Raw genomic sequence first — 14248 nt, forward strand, 5'->3', positions numbered from 1 at the left:
ACTCACCAAACTGAACAAATAAAGAAAGGTACCTATATTCAAGTGAATCACTGCATGAATACGTAATTGTTTACTTGATGTCACTCTTCCTCAAAGAAGTTCTTTTTGTAGCAAACAGGAGCTGCAAAGATCTGCAACTCATCCAAGGAATGCCCAGCCCCTACTGATACTTCTGCAATGCAAACCTGACATAAAGGTCTGGGAGCATCATCATAAAAGAGAGCACAGGGAGATTAAAAGTCAGAGGACCAGGATACATACTGTGAGACAGTATCTTCTAGACATGATAGGGAAGCTGTACCCATGAAGTCTCACCAAAATGGTTGTCAAACAAAACCTGCATAATGACCACTTCAGTGAACATGCCATTGTGGATGGGGAAGATCTCACTAGGCACCCTTTAGATGAAGAGCTACAGGGCATTAATGACTGCTGAAGGCAGGAGGATCAGTTTTTTTTTCAGGGATAGGTGTTATCTAATCTCAAGCAGTCAGCCCTAAACCCATCTAGGTACTAGCAATACAAAACAGACTCAGTAGGTTGTACATATGCATGCATGCAACAATAATATGGAAGAGGTCATGAATCCTTGAGAGAGTTGGGGGAAGGGAGGAGCTGGGTGGGGAGAGGAAGGAATGGAAATGATACAAATGAGATATAAATGTAAATTTCATATTCATGTATGATATTCTCAAAAACATTGAGAAAGAAGTAGAAATTTGGGGGATTTTGAAAGGGCTTCTCACACAATTTCCTTTTTACATTCCTTTTATTTTCTGGGTCACCGAGTTCTAATTTCTGTGTCCATTTGTTCCAGTAAAAATTTTTCTTACCAAGAAATACAATGATGGTTTTCTGTCATTACGTTACTTGACCTCCCTGGCATTTGGAACTGATGACTGCCTCTTGAAGTTATTTCATTTGCCCCATTTCCATGTTTGCTCCCTTCTCTAGGCTCGGTCCTTCTATTGCTGTCCACCGGCCCTGTGCCACCATCCATCATCCTCAACATCGAGAGCCAGATTCTCATGTTTAGCCTTCTGCACTTTGGACTGTCTTGATTCTGTTACATGGGTGAACAGGTCAGGATTTATATGGCAGCTCAGCCTTCAAGACTTCTTGCTTGGGAGAAATCCCGGCTTATATAAGTGATAGGGAAATACCGGGATAGAGAGGACAGTCCCTCTGAAGGGGTGAGGGGGGGTTGTTACTGAACAAGAATGGTAAATGTAGGATTTGCCGAGGCGTTAACACAACACTTGAAGAAGGGGGAGGGAGGAACGGAACATTCCAGGCAGCGAAGATGAACAGTACAGAACTGAGGGTGGGCTGAGTATATTAGCTCTCCATTGCTATGACAGAATTCCCAAGGCAGGTGTTTATGAAGAAAGAGGTTTATTTAGCTCATTCCTTTCGAGATTCAGAGATATGACTCAAGCATCAGCTCTGATGAGCATCCCATCACGGAGGGGAGTGTGTGGGAGAAGAGTCAGATTTGGGAGTGTGTACAGGACTTAGTTTAGGTAGTGCCAGGCAGGAAGCCAGAGGGATACTGAGGGGCCAGCCTCAGCCTCAGTTTTTTTTTTTTTTAATACTTTGTCCATTGATAAAAATTTTTCCCCTGAAATGACCAGAATTCTCAGTAAACAGGCATTTTACCCCAGGTCCAGGATTTTACAACAGTTCATTCTCATGAGTGCAACCAAGGGGTCCCTTCTGGTGGCAGTGCCTCTAATGACTCACTGTTACTCAAAGGTTCTTGCCTTTTCACCTGCATACTGAGTGCCAAGCCCTCCCAGGATGCCTTGGGGGAAATTAACGGTCTGAACCCCAGAACTTGGCATGCTTGAGGACTAGTCATGGTGTTCCTGTGGCTGGTCAGAGTAAAATGGAGAGGTTAGGTGTGGGCATCAGGAAATTGAGTGAGCAAGGGAACAACTGGAAAGTTCTGAGCAGGCGTGACAGGATTAAGTCAGAATTTTTTTTTAAAAAAAATGTAATTATTCATTTTACACCCTGACTGCATTTTCCTCCCTATCCTCTCCTCCCATCCCCTCACCCAGCACCTGCCCCTTTCTCAACCCACTCCTCCTCTGTTTCTGTTCAGAAAGGGGCAGGCCTCCCATGGCTATCAACAATGCATGGCATATCAAGTTGCAGTAAGACTAAGCACCTCCCCTTGCATGAAGGCTGGGCAAGGCAATCCAGTATGAGGAATAGGTTCCCAAGAGCCAACCAGAGTGTTAGGGACTGCACAGCCCCTGCTCCCATTGTTAGGAGTCCCACAAGTAGACCAAGCTATACAACTGTCACATATATGTAGAGGACTAAGGTTGGGCCCATGCAGGCTCTTTGGTTGTTGGTTCAGACTCTGTGAGTTCCAGGTTAGTTGTTTTTGTGGGGTTTCTTGTGATGACCTTGACCCCTCTGGCTCCTATAATCCTTTCTTCCTCTCTTCAGTTGATTCCTTGAGTTTGGGCTAATGTTTAGCTGTGGGTCTCTGCATCTGTTTCCATCAGTTACTGGATGAAGGCTCTCTGAAGACAATTGGAATAGTCACCAATATGATCACAGGAGAAAGTTAGTTCAGGCTATATATCCACTATTGTTAGGAGTCTTACCTGGGATCATCCTTGTAGATTCCTGGGAGTTTCCCTTGTATCAGGTTTCTACCAACCCTGAAATGCCTCCCATTTCCAGCCATTCTTCCCCTCCATCTACTCCCTCACTGGATTCCTTAAATTCCCATCCCTACCCACCCCCAGTTCACCAGATTTCTTCTATTTCCCCTTCCCTGGGAGATCCATATGTCCCCCTTTCGGCCTACTTGTTACCTAGCCTCTCTGGGTCTGTGAATTGTAGCATGGTTATCCTTTGCTTTACAGATATTTACTTATGAATGAGTACATACCATGTTTGTCTTTCTGGGTCTGGGTTACCTCATTCAGGATGATTTTTTTCTAGTTCTATCCATTTGTCCTCAAGTTTCATGATGTCATTGTTTTTAACAGCTGAGTAATACTCTATTGTGTATATGTGCCACATTTTCTTTATCCATTCTTCAGTTGAGGGACATCCAGTTTATTTCTATGTTCTGGCTACTACAAATAATGCTACTATGAACATAGTTGAGCATGTGCCCTTGTGGTATAATTGAACATCCTTTGGGTATATGCCCAAGAGTGTTATAGCTGGGTCTTGAGGTAAATTGATTCCCAATTTTTTGAGAAACTGCCATGTTGATTTCCAAAATAGCTGTACAAATTTGCACTCCCACCAGTCATGGAGGAGAGTTCCTCTTGCTCCACATCCTCTCCAGCATAAGCTGTCATTTATGTTTTTGATCTTAGCCATTCTGACAGGTCTAAAATGGAATCTGAGTCACTTTGATTTTCATTTCCCTGATGGCTAAGCATGTTGAGCATTTCTTTAGATGTTACCCTGCCTTTGAGATTCTTCTGTTGAGAATTCCCTGTTTAGGTCTGTACCCCATTCTTTGATTAGATTATTTGGTTTTTTGATATCTAATTTCTTGAGTTCTTATATTTTGGAGATCAGCCCTCTGTCAGAAGTGGGGTTGGTGAAGATTTTTTTTCCAGTCTGTCAGCTGCTATTTTGTCTTATTCATGGTGTCCTTTGCCTTACAGAAGCTTTTCAGTTTCATGAGATCCCATTTATTAATTGTTGATCTTAGTGTCTGTGCTACTGGTGTTCTATTCAGGAAGTTGTCTCCTGTGACAATGTGTTCAAGGCTGTTTCCCACTTTCTCCTCTATCAGATTCAGTGTAACTGGATTTATGTTGAGGTCTTTGATCCACCTGGACTTGAGTTTTGTTCAGGGTGATAGATATGGATCTATTTGCATTCTTCTACATGTTGACATCCAGTTATGCCAGCACTATTTGTTGAAGATGCTTTCTTTTTTTCCTTTGTATAATTTTGGCTTCTTTGTCAAAAATCAGGTGTCCATACAAGTATGGATTTATGTCTGGGTATTTGATTCAATTCCATTGATCCACCTGTCTGTTTTTATGCCAATATCAGGCTCTTTTTTATTACTATAGCTCTACAGTGGAGCTTGAGCTCAGGGACGGGGCTACCTTCAGCACTTTTATCACACAGGATTGTTTTTAGCTACATTTCTCCCCCTTAACTCAGAAATTTAACTTTATTTTTATTTATTCTTTGTGTATTTCACATCATGTCTCCATATCATGTGTCCTGATCTCCCCGATCTCCCTCCCACTCCAAAAGTTAAACAAAATAATATTTAAGAGAAGAAAGTAGGAAAAAAAAAGAAGAAAAGGAGAATCTTGTTATGGAAGATAATCACATGCAATGTGATACAGTGAGTTATACAGTAAACCCCTTTATCCATGATTTTTTTCTTTGTTTTTTCGAGACAGGGTTTCTCTGTGTAGCTTTGTGCCTTTCCTGGAACTCACTCTGTAGACCAGGCTGGCCTCGAACTCACAGAGATCCATCTGCCTCTGCCTCCCGAGTGCTGGGATTAAAGGCATGCGCCACCACTGCCCCGGCCTATCCATAATTTTTACATGCAGGTGCTGTAACTCAGAATTCCAAGCACATCTTTTCAGTTGTAAATCAAATTGAGAGTTGACAATGGTTTTGATTCCTCCTTTTCCCCTCTATTCCTACTTTCAAGCAGCATTAAGCCGCCCTGTGCCATTGTCCTAATGTATTTGTGTTCTCCATCCTCCACACCTCCATCCACATTGCTGTGATTTACAATCTACCCCTCTCTAGCATATCACAAGTGTCAGATATCACAGTGATGCCTTCTTGATGTTCCTACAACCAGGTCTTTTGCTTGAATGTTCCTTATGACATTTAATTTACTATAAATTGCTAACTTCTACTTTCTGGATATCTAGAACTTTCCAGAAAATATGAAATGAAGATATGATACGACTAGCTGCCACTTCACTGTTTGAAGGGCCATCCATAGATGAGACAATGCCTGGATGCATCATCTTAGACTCCTTGTTTACTCTTCATACATTTTTTTTTTAAAAAGGAAAGAAGATAAAATGATTTTCCTACCCTTTCTGTTATATTTATTTATTTTGAAGAAAAGCTTTGTCTTGCTATTGTAGTCATAATACAATTTTGTGTTTGTAATATTGTATTTGTAATGCAGTATTATTGTATTTTTGTAAAAAAAAATTCTGCCACTAACTTACTTATTTAATCAGAAGTCATGGTTTATATTTCTCTCCTGCTTACTGGAACTTGTTTCATTTTTTGGAACTGAACTAGCCTATCTTCATGGTTTAAAATTTTTTTTCAATATTTGTAGAGTAAACCTTAAGGACAAACTCTTGTTTTTATATCTTTTAATCTTATTTTCTGAAGTATTGATGACCTATCAATCAAGAGACAATCTTCCAAGGATTCTATCACTTAGACCTTTGGAGGCCTGTATTCACACGTGATCCTTCATGCAGGTGGGCATGTATGTGTTGTATCTGGGTGCAATGCCCACAGCAGCCAGAAGAGGGCATCAGGTTCCCTGCAGCAGGCATTATAAGTGATTGCAAGCTACCCTACAAGGGTAAGGTGCGCTCTAGACCACTAAGCCATCTCTCCAGCACCCCCCCCCCCCCCCCCCCGCGCTTAGCTGGTTTTCCTCTTCTTTTCTCTCCTCTGCTCCTCTTAGTGTCCTTTCTCTAGTCTATTTCCTAATGAATCAATTTCCTGCCTTACTCCTAGATGACATTCTTGTTTGGGCCGTTTTCTCAGAATACTCTGTTTTTTAAGACTCAAGTCTTTTTTTTTCCTTAAGGACAAGCCTGAAACATGAAGGCTTATTTATTTCCATGAAGGCTTCCTAGAGTCTGAGGAGAGCTGCCCACTCCCCCTTCACCCCACCCCCCTGCCCCCGCCATATGGCTGAAGTACTAATACTATATGGGAGCTGGCTCAGTCAGAAAATATGAGTCTTTCATTTCTGAAATCTCACTAGGCTTATTAGATTGTTTAAATAAAAAATAGGTGAGAAATGGTATTCATGGTTGATTATCTAGATTCGAATATAGCAAGGATCTACAAAAATTGGGATTTCCAAGACTGCTTTAAAAATGTCATCTAATTTATTTCAGGTATCATGTTTTATCAACTAGCCACTTCTGTATTATCATAGGAAGCTAAGTAACTTTCAACAGTTGCTTAGTAGAAGCCCATTAAGGGCCAAATTACAGGAGAAAGATAGTAAATTGCAGAGCCATCTGTCTTCTGTACTTCCTTTCACATCTGTAGTCGGTTCTTATTTTCAACAAACGGCAGAGCTGGGACTCCCAATTTAATATCCCAGATGAGGAACATGATGATTTGGGGCATAGATATCTCATCAGGACAGCTGTGATTTGCTGTTTTACTTAATTGAAGGAAGTCTGGCTTAAGGTTAACCAGGAGCTTTTGATCTTTAGACACCTACCATTGAGTCAATTTCATCTCCAATCCCCTTGTATTCCTTTATCTTGAACTCCTTAAGACCAGTTTCAGATTAATTTTAGAATATATTAATTTTTTTAATTTCCTACACAGAAACCAGTACTGCCTATTTTCATCCTGATTTGTGCTCCAGTTACTTCAAAGAATTTCTCACTGCAGCAAGCCCTTGACAGCCCAAGTGCAAAGGTACAGGGCTTTGCAGGTAGAGCTGCAGAAGTAAGGCTTATAGACCAGGTCATGCTCTACATCCCTGTGGTTTTAGATGTTGTTGCTGTAACTCAAAGTCATTTCTTAGAAGAACTAATTTGTGACTTTCTACCACAACAAAGATTTGTTTCTCTAGGACACAGATTTTGAGTTTGGGGAAAGATTCTAAGCAGCATTTGGAGAACAACTTCACCCATTCTTCAGCAGTCGAGTTCAAAGCATAGATAAAATAGCCTTTCAGGAATACAAATCAAACCATTTGATTGTACAGCAATGCAGAGCGTTTCTTAGATGTTTGATAGCTATCATGACTTATATGCATCTTCCTAATCAATAATACTGAAAGACAAGGCCAACCTCCAGGCTCAGTTTTCCTTACCACAAATTACGACTGTATTTTAAACTTATTGCCTTGAAAATCCTGTGCATGTGACTCAGTATCTGGCTGGGCTAATCCGAGTGCCTCTTTTCTACTCTCTGTTAATCCAAACTGGGGTTGTCTCAAGGCTCTTCTGGTTTGGACTCTCAGTTGGACTGCTCGAAGACTGTCAGTTGGTGCCACTGTTGGCTGGAGACCCTTGCTTCTCCTCCAAATGGCTTCTGTCAGTCTCATCACAACACAATTGTGACTTGATGGGGAAGGTTCTTCGTGTGAAGGTAAGAAACCCAGACGGCCATTTCTACTGCCTTCTCTTGGTCAAGATAGTGCAAATACAGGGAAGGTCTACCTGTAAATGAGGACTGAGTGTATACAAAGAAAGCTTCTGGAAGGGTCTGCCATGGACTCCTGCCCACTAGCTCTGCCACAGTCTTAACAAGGGTCTCAGTTTATTCTGTTTTGGCAGTTCTGTGTATTGAACGTATGGCTTGATACGCGCTGGGCAGCACTATACCACTGAGTTACATCCCTCATTTTAACTCTTTAAAACAGAAGAGCTACTCTTTATCAAAATGTCATGCTAGAAGTTATAAAGGACTTGGGACACATTGGAAAGCAGGGCAGTTTTGTTTTTAATAACTTGCATGACAGCGAAAATTGTGAAGCTCACAACGGAGTCCAGGCATTAGTCTAAAGTCCCATACTTGATTCCATGATCTTCACAGGGAGGCTCTTTGTAATTGCGTGTGCTCCTAAACATCAGAGTGCATGCTGTTGCTGATTTCCTTACCACTAGCGGAGTGCTACCCTCTGGAATAATGCCACACAGCAAGCCCCTGTAACAGGTCAGACTGGCTTCCACCGGATGATGCTTATTCTTGATTTCAGTTTGACTGGATCTGGTGCCAACTAAAGTACAAGCTGCTGAACACTCCTCTTAGGGAGTTTCTTGATTAGATTTTTTGAAATGGGAAGACCCTAAACGTGGGTGGAACCTTCTGGTGGCAACCCAGATTTTTTTAAAAAAGGAGATTTTGTTTTTTTGCCTGGATTGCTTTAACTTCTTCCAGCAAGTTCATTTACCCTGTTGCTGCTATAGCTGCCTTCGTTCACCGATACTAGAATCTGCTTCTTCAGGCCTCTGATGTAGACTCAGGACCAGACACTCTTTAGGAATCATCCAGGCTTTTAGTACCAGATTGAGACTGCTCAGACATCCAGCCTCACAGACTGGGCAGCTCTTGGATTCTCAGCCTTTCTGGTGTAAGAGAGCCATTGCTAGACTATCTGGACAGTATGGTGTAAGCCAATCTAATAAATCCAGTTCTAGCATGCATCCATTCTATTGGTCTTGTTTCCCTAGAGAAATCTTCTGTAGACCCCTATGCCTTGCCCATGGCATCCTTCTTTTTGAATTCTTCTCTCACAGTACTACCACAAACGTCTCTTGATGACCCAGTGTCTCCTTACTCCAGTTTCAGACTCTTCATAACCGCATCATAGGCCTTCACCTCCACCCAGGTGATTATGTGAATCATAATGGTCTGGATATCCATAACCACTTCCACTTGCCTGTCCTTGACCTCTTCTTGCTGGCTGGTGAAGATGAGGTGGCTCATCACCTATTTGATTTTTTTCCCCTTCCCTAACTGATCTAGTGGCTTTGTAAAAACAATGGTCATTCTTCTGAGGATATTCTAGTTTGTACTAATGATGACACACACTGGACATTCTCATGGATATACTTCGGGTTCTCTGTTCTTAGTCTTTCATATCGGGCTTCTTTAAATTTTCTTTTAAGTGTATTGCTCAAGTCCCAGCATACCATGGAAGACAAGCATTCCTTACAAAGGACTTATTGAAGATTTAGTGTGTGCTATGCTCATTACATGTGGATAAGGTGGCCGAACTAATGTAGAATAGTCTATTCCATCTGCAGCAGGAGTAGATGGAATCAATAATTTTCAATGGAATTCATAACCCCTAGAAAATATTTCAAAGAAAAAAGTAAAATGATGCAGAGAGCAAGTGACTATGGAGTGTCCAGCCCCAACCAGTACATTTATAATGCACATTCCTGCACCCAAGGCTCAAAGCTAACAGCAGGAGAGGGGCAGGAAGACTGTATGAGCCAGAGGAACAAGAAGTTTCTGTGAGATTTCATCTCTAAGAAATATTAGAGAAGCTACATCCATGAAGTCTCCCCAACATGGCTAGCTAAACAAGGTCTAAATAAGGATGGTAATAATAGACACGCTAACATAGAAGGAGGTAAATCAATCCTACATGTTTATATTTAGGAACACATACATATGTAATAATAATTAAAGAAATAGAGGCTATGAATTTGAAAGAGAGCAAGGGAGTGTCTGTGGGAAAGGTTGGAAGGAGGAAAGGGGAAAAATGGTCCCGTTTTATTTTAATTTCAAAAAAATGTTTGTTTATTTATTTATTTTAAAGTAAAACGAGCCTGTAGTTGCTTTCTGAGTACTGGCCAGTCGTGACATGTATAGCTTTAAGAATTCTTCTGTTGGGGCTGGAGAGATGGTTCAGTGGTTAAGAGCACTGGCTACTCTTCCAGAGGACCTGGGTTCAATTCCCAGCACCCGTATGGCAGCTCACAACTGTTTGTAACTCCAGTTCTAGGGTGTCGGACAGCCTCACACAGACATACATGCAGGGAAAACAACAATGCTTATAAAATAAAAACAAGTAAATTATTAAAAAATAATTCTTTTGTTTTATTAATTTTTTTCAAACAATATAATTTGACTGTTTTTTCCCTTCCCCCAATCACTCCAAGATCTTTCCCACCTCCCTCCCCATCCAACTTCATGTCCTTTTTCTCACTTTCATTATCTCTCAAAAAACCAAAACAAAGCAAGAAACAAAAACAAAAAGATCAAGAACGCCCCCCCCAATACACCACAAAAATGAAAATCAAAGCAAATTAGGACTTCATAACTTTGGAGTTTGCTGTTGGCTCATCTCTGACTATACTTTCAAAGTGAATCAGTTTATTCTCCCTTAAATAATATATGAGCCATATAAAAATAATTTCTTGACCAAGCATGGTGGTGCAAACCTGTAATCCCAGGACCCAGAAGGTAGAGACAGAAGAATCATGGCAAGTTTGAGGTCAACCTAGTCTATACAGAGTTCCAAGGCTAGCCAGGGCCACACATCAACACCCTATTTCCCACAACAAAACAAAACAAAAACCAAACAACAACAAATTAATTACTCAGAGAATAGATCCCTGTTTATTTTCTAAGTTGATTATCAAAATACCCATCATTTTGGACCGTGTTTTATAACATTGTTTAGATGATCCATTTTAATTTGCAGACTCATCCTGTGTCTAGCAGGAATCTTTAAGTTTATTGCATAAGAACAATTGTAATTGACAAGATATGTCTGTGACACAATTGCAGGCAAGTTTAATTAGGAATCTATTTTACATGCAATTTGTACTTTTGAATCCCAAAGCTAGCAACAGAAAGGACCAAGGATTTGGCTGTGATAATACATAGCTTTTGCTTCCGTTCCACAGCAGCCTCCAATTAGCTGCCCAGGGACTTGGATGATGAAAAGTGGTTTCTATCTGAGTAAATTGAGCCTTTTATGATTTCTCCCTTAATTTTTTACTTAATTATAGCTAATAAGTACTTTATTCAAGTACTATCTATGGAAAAGTTTCCCTTGTAATTATTTAAAAATATGATTTTCCTATTTATGCTCATTCAATGGAAAGGTGAAAATACTGTTTTTAAAGAAGACTCACAATGTACAAAAATATATCCTTTTGAAACCCAGTAATCCGAAAGGAAGTATTTTCTTCATTTAGAGCAGAAAATTAGAATTCAAGGAGGAAATCTTATACAATGATTTCAGGAAGTAAAAGACTCTCATTGATTCTCCAAACCTTTAGCTTCTTGTTAGCACTCTTATAATTGCTGTTAAAAAAGCAATTTCGCTGCTAAAAGCGCTGTGAGCTAACGCCGTGTTAGCGGCAAGGCGTAGGCATGGAATCAGGTGGTGACTATAAATTAGTCAGAACTCTGCTACCGCTGGGCTGTCTTCACGTCTGGCTTCACAGATTTGTGCAGTCAGGTGGTCTGTTCATTCACAGAGGTGGCCTGGCTTCAAGAGTAGCATGTTTATACACTTGGAAAACCCCTGCCCCATACAGGGCTTCTCTTAGGTACTGAGTGAGAACAGCGTCCCAGGCTGTGCTTGGACCACCAGGTTGCTGCACTTGCACTAATCTCTTGCATTTCCTGGGTCTACATTCTATGAAAATCCTCAAAGTGTGTAATTAAAGTCTTTTTTTTTTTGTAGGGGCCAGACAGACGTCCCTCAGCTGTTAAGAGCACATATTGTTCTTGCAGAGAACCTGAGTCCAGTCCCCAGCACCCACTTAGAGTGGCTCACAACATTTGTAACTCCAGCCCCAGGGCATCCCAGGCTTCTGTTGATACCTGCATGCATGCACACCCACACACACATAATTAAAAAGATAAAGATAAGTCTTAAAAAAATCATGTTTATAGAAGGCAAATGTCAAACAAAGGTTGTATCACACAAAGATTAAATTCAAAGTGTGAGTAAGACTATTTGGGTGTCCACATGCATGGATTTAAACACACAAATTAAACTCCAGGCCACTTGGTCTGCCACTTACGTAGTGGCAATGTGGGGAACATATTTGTCACCCCCTCTCAGGACAAAACAAGAATTATTTCCTTTAATAAATATTGTATATTCAATAATACCTCCCTAAATGGACAGCAGCAGGCTTGTTACTGTCATGGGTTAGCAGAGAATTCTTAACTCACCATCTTGCAGGATCATTAAAGAGATCCAAGAACCAAAAAATGAGTAAAGAATGTCGGTGAGATTTAGATGCCTGGAGCACACTGTTGGAGCTTAAAGAAAGATCGGTATGGGATGAATTTTAAGAGAGGAGGTTGTAACATTAGACTCCAGCTTTGCATACCCTGACTGTAGTCAGTTCAGATGACTCCTGTTTCCTCACAGTCTTGCCCCTGAGCTGTCCAGTTTCTAAAGCCACCTGCAAGTGAGCGTTTCTGAACCTCTGCCCGCACAGGGTTCCTCTGCTACCGCTCAGGTCCACACTCTGTGTCCTGGTGGCCACCATTATGCTCTCTCAGGGTTTGTATTTCAGTCTGTTCACATGACTGTGGGGTTAATAGTGTTGTTGTGACCTTCAAATAGTTGCAAGCCCCGAGTACCTGTGAGTGAGATGCTATTTGGCAACAGGGTCTTTGCAAATGTAACCAAGTCAAAAGGGGGCCATAGTGGGTGAGCTGTCTTAATTCACTTTCCACTGCTGTGATAAAGACGGTGACCCAAAGCGACCATGAGGCATACACATGGTGCACAGACATAGATGTGGGCAAAACATTTACATAAAATAAATTAAAAATATAAGTTGGGGAGGGAATGGTTTGTTTCACCTTGTAGGTTGTAGCCTCTCATCAAGGGAAGTCAGGTAGCTCCAAGCAGGAACCTGGAGGCTGAAGCTGAAGCAGACACCATGGAGGAATGCCACTTACTGGGTTTGTCTCCATGGTCTGCTCAACCTGCTTTCTGACCTGGACCAGCAGGTTGTTCTTCAGTGATGTGGTCCTTAGTGGGAGGGTCGGGAGATGAGAAGACAGAAAGCTAGGACCAGGAGGTCTTGCACAAGCTGATGGCTTGTACCAAGCAAGTTTGTTAAGAAGTACAGCATCTTCTAGACAGTTTTTAGGGGGGAAATGGGAGAAACTCAGCAGAAAGCTCAGCAAGCAATGTTGCACAAGAGAAACCAAAAATCTCAAGGGTGTCAGAGACCAAGCACACCGCAGCCTTGGGACTGATAGCTTTGGTCTCTTCACGGGGAAAAGCCAAGGTCCCAGGAATTGAAATGTTCACTCCTTTAAGGCCCAGCCCCCAGCCCCCAGCCCCAAGACTTGCCAAGTCTGCCCCTGGCCAGGAACACAGACAAGGTTCCCTTTGCCCTTTCAACTGGGCCTGCAAAAACAAAAACAAACAAACAAAACAAACAAACAAACAAAAAACCTTGGGTTTTTCTGGCTCTCAGCAGCTTTTTATACACTGTAGGACCACTTGTTCAGGGGTGGCACTGCCCACAGTGGGCGTCAATCGCCAATCAGGAAAAGACCTCTACAGAGTTGTCTATAGTCTAGTCTGGTGGAGACATCTTTCTAATTAAGATTCTCTCTTCCCAAATATGTCTAGCTTTGTGTCAAGTCGACCCTTTCTATTTCTTAAGGTTTCTTGAAAATCTTTCCTCACAACAGGATTGTCACCTACTTGCTGATGCAAAGTTCACAGTGGCATTTTCTACAAAAAATTGTCATTTAATGTTTGAAGCATTATGCATACTTTAGGATGAACCTCCAAGTTTTAATAAATTTATAGCTTAGATATTCATGTAGTAGGGTGGTGCTACAGAAGTTTAATTTTTATTTTGCTACATCCTAACCTTAGGAAGTGAATCTTGCTGTGTCCTAAAGGGCTTAGTCTTGGAAACGTGAGTAGGTGATGTGGGAGTGAAGAAATGAATTGACAGACACTGGAGAAACAGGACACACGTACAGAAAAGCTGCAGCTCCATGGGCTGTGCTTCCTTGAATGAAGGGCGCCTACTGCTCAGCTTAACTGTTTATTACGTCCAGCACAAGGAGGAGGGGTTAGTTTGTCTCTCAGTGACCAGGCTTTGGAGGGGAGCTGTCATCCAGGAAGAGGAAGTTGTGCACGTTAGTGTTTGGACGCACTGGCTAATCCTTAGTACTAACGTTCATACGTGGACCGGAGGAAGACTTTGCCATTCCTTTGAATCTCACCTGAGGAAATCTTTGCCTTTCCCATCGGCCATGCTCATGTCAGCAACACACGTTCACACAGGACTTCATCTGCTTCTGCCGGCAGCCTTTCCCAATTTCCTATAATGACACACACACAGTTTTCAGTGTGGTTGTAAAGATCACAAGACTTTTGAGAGAGACCGGGCCAGCGTCTCTCAAACAGAACATTTCAAACAATAGCCATTATAATTCCTTGCAAAATACTCTCAGTTCAATTTTTGTTCTGCAGGTGCTAACATGTAAGAAGGAAGCAGCATTTATTTTTGTATTCCTAAGATCATATATGAGGATAATG

Source organism: Peromyscus maniculatus, chromosome 19, assembly GCF_049852395.1.
Source record: "Peromyscus maniculatus bairdii isolate BWxNUB_F1_BW_parent chromosome 19, HU_Pman_BW_mat_3.1, whole genome shotgun sequence".
Taxonomy (NCBI): domain Eukaryota; kingdom Metazoa; phylum Chordata; class Mammalia; order Rodentia; family Cricetidae; genus Peromyscus; species Peromyscus maniculatus.